The 6,133-nt window shown below is 41.7% G+C and overlaps 1 pseudogene; it reads left to right on the forward strand.

The window, feature by feature from the left end:
• The first annotated feature begins 331 nt into the window (after nucleotides 1-331).
• Nucleotides 332-432, forward strand: LOC136404736 (small nucleolar RNA SNORA48; annotated as a pseudogene).
• The last annotated feature ends 5,701 nt before the right edge of the window (nucleotides 433-6,133 follow it).

Raw genomic sequence — 6,133 nt, forward strand, 5'->3', positions numbered from 1 at the left:
CTATAATCCTAGCTCACACCTGGAGTGTGAGAATATACATACACATAGGCTCCAAATCCCACTCATTCAGCACTCACAAAGCTACTGACTCATCCGAGTTTTCCTAGAATCAAAGGCTTCCACCTCACAAGTCTTATTCACCTCTGTTCCCCATCTCCTTCTCCTCCACAAACTGGCTCTCCTTGCCCATTCTGCCATTTTGATTGCCTCCTCCACATTGCTTCCCTGCCCCTACCTCCATGGGTCCTTCCTAGAACATAATCACTCTCTCCCGGAACGATGTTATCTCTTTACAAATGGCCTCCAAGCTCCTCCTTTTAAAACCTTTTGGTGCGCTTGTCTCGTATCAGCCAGGAACAAAGTAACTCCTCGTTTTATCCCAGCTTGGCTTTTGGTCTGTGCCCTTGCTTGGTTCATGCCCTGGACACATGGATTTCTGAAAAAAAATTTAAAATAAAAAAATAAAAAAAAATAAAACCTTCTGGTGCAAAAGCCCTCCTCCAACACATATTAGCATAACCATGCCCCTTCCAAGCAGAAAGGGTAATTAATGTTATCACCTAGACAACAGCCATCCACATGGGTAACACCATCTTTAACAATAAGGGTGAGAAAAAAAATAACTTTATCTGCCCAACAGAGGGGTCTTGAGTCTTGCCTCTTTGGTTCTGGAGTTTTGAGGCAAAGGGTTAAAATTCCATCTTTATCACTTACTTATCATATGACCTTATGCCACTCCTAGAAAAGTGTTTTTCTGTACTTCCTCTGACCACTAACTATGTTGTTGACAAAAAGACATGCAGAACACAGTGAACTTCACCCTATTCCACAAAATAGCTAAGAACATTTATGTAGGGCTAAGAAATTACTTCTTTGACTTCTGATAAAGCATAACCCGAGCTATAAGATAGTCAGTCCAAGCCAGCGGTTGGGAACCTTTTTGGCTGAGAGAGCCATGAACGCCACATATTTTAAAATGTAATTCCATGAGAGCCATACAATATGTTAACACTAAATACAAGTAAATGTGTGCATTTTATGTAAGACCAACACTTTTAAAGTACAATAAGTCTCTGAATTCTTTTTAATAACGTTGTTATGCTGCTGCTAGCCAATGAAGAATAAAGTACCTTTTACCATTAATGCGACTTCTGGTGCTGCATGGTTTTGCTGATGGCTTTGTAGTCTAGTTGATATGTGGTGAGGTTAAGCTTCATGCAGATGTTGAGACTTCCATCAGTTAAACGTGATTGCAGGTTGGTCTTAACATTCTTTAGATGTGAGAAAGACTGCTCACATGCATACGTAGAGCCAAACATTGTCAGTACAGCAATACTCACATGCTGCAGTGTGTGTATGTGACAGAAAGCGTGTTCCAAGTTTTAACAATCAGCTGGTCCGTGGGTTGAAGTCTTTTCATTTCTCCCCACTTCTGTTTGCTCGCCAACTCTGCTTGCTGCCATGCAAGTCTTTCCAAATCTTCATTTAGTGACTTGAACTTATTCACCCACATGTCTGAGGCCTTCAGGTCAGCAACTTGTAGCCCAAAATCTCTGACAGAGACACCGGGGATGTAACTCAGTTCGGCGCTGTCCACTGCACACTCGTGTGGATGGGTGATGAACTTAAAAAGACAAGTGAGCTCACAAAATTCTCCAAAGTGTGCTTTGAATGACTGCAGGAGATTAGATGTGAAGCCTGCTAGCTGCTGGAGATCAAGATGTTGAGCAGGGTCACTTGCTGTGCATGCACCTTTAAACTCTCCCAGTTTTTCAAAGTGTAGTAAACGACCTATTTCAATGTTGGCGAAAAAGAGTTCCAGCTTCTTTTCAAATGCAAACACTACTTGTTGAAGGGATAAGACTGTAGTTCCAATGCCTTGCATTTTCACATTGAGCTGGTTCAGATGTTCAGTCATGTCCACGAGATAGTAGAACTTCAAGAGCCACTCAGTGTTAGCTAACTAAGTATACTCGACGTTTTTCATTTCAAGAAGAGTCCGGATTTCACTCAGACAAGCCACAAAACGGCTGAGCACCTTCCCTCTTGACAACCAATGCACATTGCTGTGCAGAAGCAGACCAGGATAATTATTCTCAACTTCATCCAGCAGTGTTTTAAACTGGTGATCATTTAAAGCTTTGGCAACAATAAAGTTGACCACCGAATGACCAGCAACATCACCTCACCAAGCTGCTCACCACACATCTGAGCACAAAGTGCCTCCTGATGTAGGATGCAGTGAAAACTTAGGATGGGTTTCTTCTCATGTCCACAAAGAAGCGCTACGAATCCTTTGTTTTTCCCCACCATGCACGGAGCACCATCAGTACACACAGAAATAAGTTTATCCATCAGTAGATATTTTTCTTTAGCGAACTCAGTGAAAGACTTGAATAAATCTTCCCCTCTTGTTGTCTCTTTCATAAGCAAACCAGCAAGACTTTCCTCACAGAGTGTGTCACTGACAGCATACCTTGCAATCACACTGAACCGGGAAAAATGGCTTACGTCTGTTGACTCATCCAAAGCAAAAGAAAAGAATGGTGCTGCATTTATGTCCTTCACTTGTGTTGCCTCAATTTGATTTGCCATCATGATGGTACAATCATGAACAATTCTTGCTGACAGAGGCATGTCTTTCATTCATTTGATTATCTTGTCTTTATCTGAAAAGTTGTCAAAAAGTTCATTGGCAACATCAAGCAGGAATGTTTTGGCATACTCCCCATATGTGAATGGCTTTCCATTTCTCACAATTGCTAAAGCACCAGCAGAGCTAGCTGAATTCCAGTCTCCTTGCTGGGTCCAAACATGGAGTTGCTGCTGACTAGCTTGCACTCTGCATAGTAGCTCTTGACATGCTTTCTTCCTGCTGTCCCCACTGGATATTTTGATGCAAATGTAGTATGGCATGTGTCAAAGTGCCTCTTTATATTTGACCATTTCATTGATGCAATTTTATCATTGCATATTAGACACACTGCAGAACCTGCTCTCTCCACAAAGGTGAATTCCTTTGTCCATTCCTGCTGAAAAGTGCGATATTCCTCATCTTTTTTTCTTTTAGCCATCTTCTTCATCAAAAGGGTTTCTGCAATTAGCTAGCTGACTACTTGATTAAAAGGAGGGAAGTTTACTTCCTGACCTCACAATGACCCATGTATGTTACGCATTATCCAATAAAAATTTGGTATTGTCCCAGAGGACAGCTGTGGTTGGCTCCAGCCACCCGGAACCATGAACATGAGTGGTAGGAAATAAATGGATTGTAATACATGAAAATGTTTTATATTTTTAACGTTATTTTTTTTATTAAAGATTTGTCTGTGAGCCAGATGCAGCCATCCAAAGAGCCACATCTGGCTCGCAAGCCATAGGTTCCTGACCCCTGGTCTAAGCAATTAACATGAGAATGAGAAAAAATCCTCAAAATGCCAGTGGGTGTTGGACAGATATGGAAGAACCCATAATAAATGTGCTTCCCTGGTGTAGTAATCAAGGGTCTCTGGTTTGCAGTCAACAGACAAGAGACACTGACTCTGGCAAGGTTAAGTATAAGGGAGAATTTGTTGGAAGAGTACTGCTAGTTCTCAAGGTGTTTCAGAAGGAATTGAACAAAAATGTTTCAGGAAAGGAAGAAATTAAGGTAACTCTAGGAATCTCAGTGCAGGACTTCAAGAACACATTTACTACCAGTAAGCTATCACTCAAGTGATTCAGCTCTAATGAATCATAATCACTGTCTCACTTTTCATATTTCAATTTTTTTAAAAAAAGAATGTATACTCTGGTTTATATCAGTGGCTTTGGCCAAGGTCTGGGTCATATATTAGAGAAACAATTCTAAAGAAAGAGAAGATGCTGTCAGCATAGGTAGCTAGATACAAAAAAGGGAAGGAAGCACAGAGAATCAGACCTTAAAGGGCCTGCTTGTCTCACTGGGAAATTGCAGCTTCAGACACCCCAGGGAATCACAGCCTTGCCCAGCTAAGATTAACACCCCTCTCTTCCCTATGCAGGGAGAAAGAACCAGCTTTTCAATATCCCCAGGATACAACATATCCATCCTCAGACAATGAGGGCAAATACTTCTATGCTTTTAGTTTGTAGCATGCACAAGAACTAAAATGGCAGCCATAGAGACCTGTCAGTCTAGCCTAAAAGAAGGATCAGATTGGTTACAGGAAGGACCATGAGAAGCACACAGAAAATTTAAAGGCTAATTGGTTGGTTTGATGAAATGTTAGCCCTTCCCAACCAAGATAATATAAACCCAAGCCTAACAAAGAATCCCTCTTCTCTCACCTGGGAACATGGCTTGCCCCTTTCATGTATTCTCTAAGCAGCCATGTGGCTCTATAAGCTGCATGGGCAGCAGCCATGTAGACTCCCAAATAGAGGCTCTTAGTAGCACCTTGAATGGCCTAAGCTTTGGTATGTATTGAACCATGGCATAGAATATCTGGACATTAATCTTTGTATTGGGCCTGATGAAGACTAGGCTAGAGTCCTTTCATGGCAGGACAGACAGAGATGAGACACTGGTAGCCTGTAGGCAGCCTTCTATTTCAACCACAAAGAAATCTTACCATGAAAGCCTCATACCCCCATACGTTGGTCTTTGGATTACTTTCTTTCTGGCTCAATGGAAGGACACCATTTCCAACAGATCAGAGTCATGAGCTAAAAAGCATCTTATGCAACTAATTTTCAGCATTCAAACAAATTACTTCTTTTGCAACTCATACAAGAGGGCCTCAAATAACTATTCAATTTATTGAGTTAGAGACAACACAAATAATTTTTTAAAAATTAAAGAAAACCATCTTTCTTGGTGCAGTAAAGTAGGAAGCCTTTCAAGGATAGAAAGATTTTCTGAAATAAACATTTTTAATACTAAAGTTGAAATTGAATGGTAGAGAAACAGCCCAATGTGGCAAATAATTTATCTTTGATTCCCCACAAATGTGGTAGGAGATAGACAGCTGTCTACCACTGTTTTCCTGCCCCTCCGCATTATGTAAGTGTTGCAAGGAGGGTGAGGCATAACCACAGACTACCTTTCCCATGTGCATTTTATCTATTCATATGGGGCTCGTGTCTCTACTTCTTCCCAGGAAAGAGAGTAGAATATGAGTGTTATTATCCACTCAGAATTTTAAGAAGCACGTGAGCCTTCTTCTTCTGCTTTTCTATTTAGGCTGCCTGGTTCTGGGGAATGACAGGACCATTGGAAGGAGCCACAGTTTCTGAAGTGTCTCACGAAGAAAAGCCTCCCACTAGCCAGAAACTATTATATGAACAAGAAATAAGCTTTTACTTGTGTCAAGCCACCATGATTTTGGAGTCTACTCATCACAGCAAATAGCATTAATCCAAAATTTAATTCTAGAAAAGGTTGAAAGAGCCAGAATGAGAATTGTTTTCGATGACAATTGCTGAAGTTAGCAAGATATTACAAAAAATAAATGTGCTCAGCAAAAGTTAGCTGGTTTGAGGCCCTGGCCGGTTGGCTCAGTGGTAGAGCATTGGCCTGGCATGCGGGAGTCCTGGGTTCGATTCCCAGTCAGGGCACACAGGAGAGGCGCCCGTCTGCTTCTCCACCCCTCCCCCTCTCCTTCCTCTCTGTCTCTCTCTTCCCCTCCTGCAGCCAAGGCTCCATTGGAGCAAGGTTGGCCTGGGCGCTGAGAATGGCTCTATGGCCTCTGCCTCAGGCATTAGAATGGCTCTGGTTGCAATGGAGCGACACCCTAGATGGGCAGAGCATCGCCCCCCTGGTGGGCATGCCGGGTGGATCCCAGTCAGGTGTATGCGGGAGTCTGTCTGACTTCCTCCCCGTTTCCAGCTTTGGAAAAATAAAAAAATAAAAAAAATTTAAATTAAAATAAATAAATAAGTTAGCTGGTTTGAAAGGCAGGGGGGAAAGTTTATATCGAACTGCTTCTTGACCAAATAGGCAAAAGATAAAACTTAAAAGTACTTTGGGGGGCAGCAAAAAAATAAAACAAAACACAAAAACCTTGTTAAGATATTTTATTTAGAGTGACATCAGAGAAATGGCGCTGTGAGGAGCGCGACCAACAAATCTCCCCAAAATTTCAACAAGTTCATCAACCAGAGACAGAAAAAA

Source organism: Saccopteryx leptura, chromosome 4 (assembly GCF_036850995.1).
Source record: "Saccopteryx leptura isolate mSacLep1 chromosome 4, mSacLep1_pri_phased_curated, whole genome shotgun sequence".
Lineage (NCBI taxonomy): Eukaryota > Metazoa > Chordata > Mammalia > Chiroptera > Emballonuridae > Saccopteryx > Saccopteryx leptura.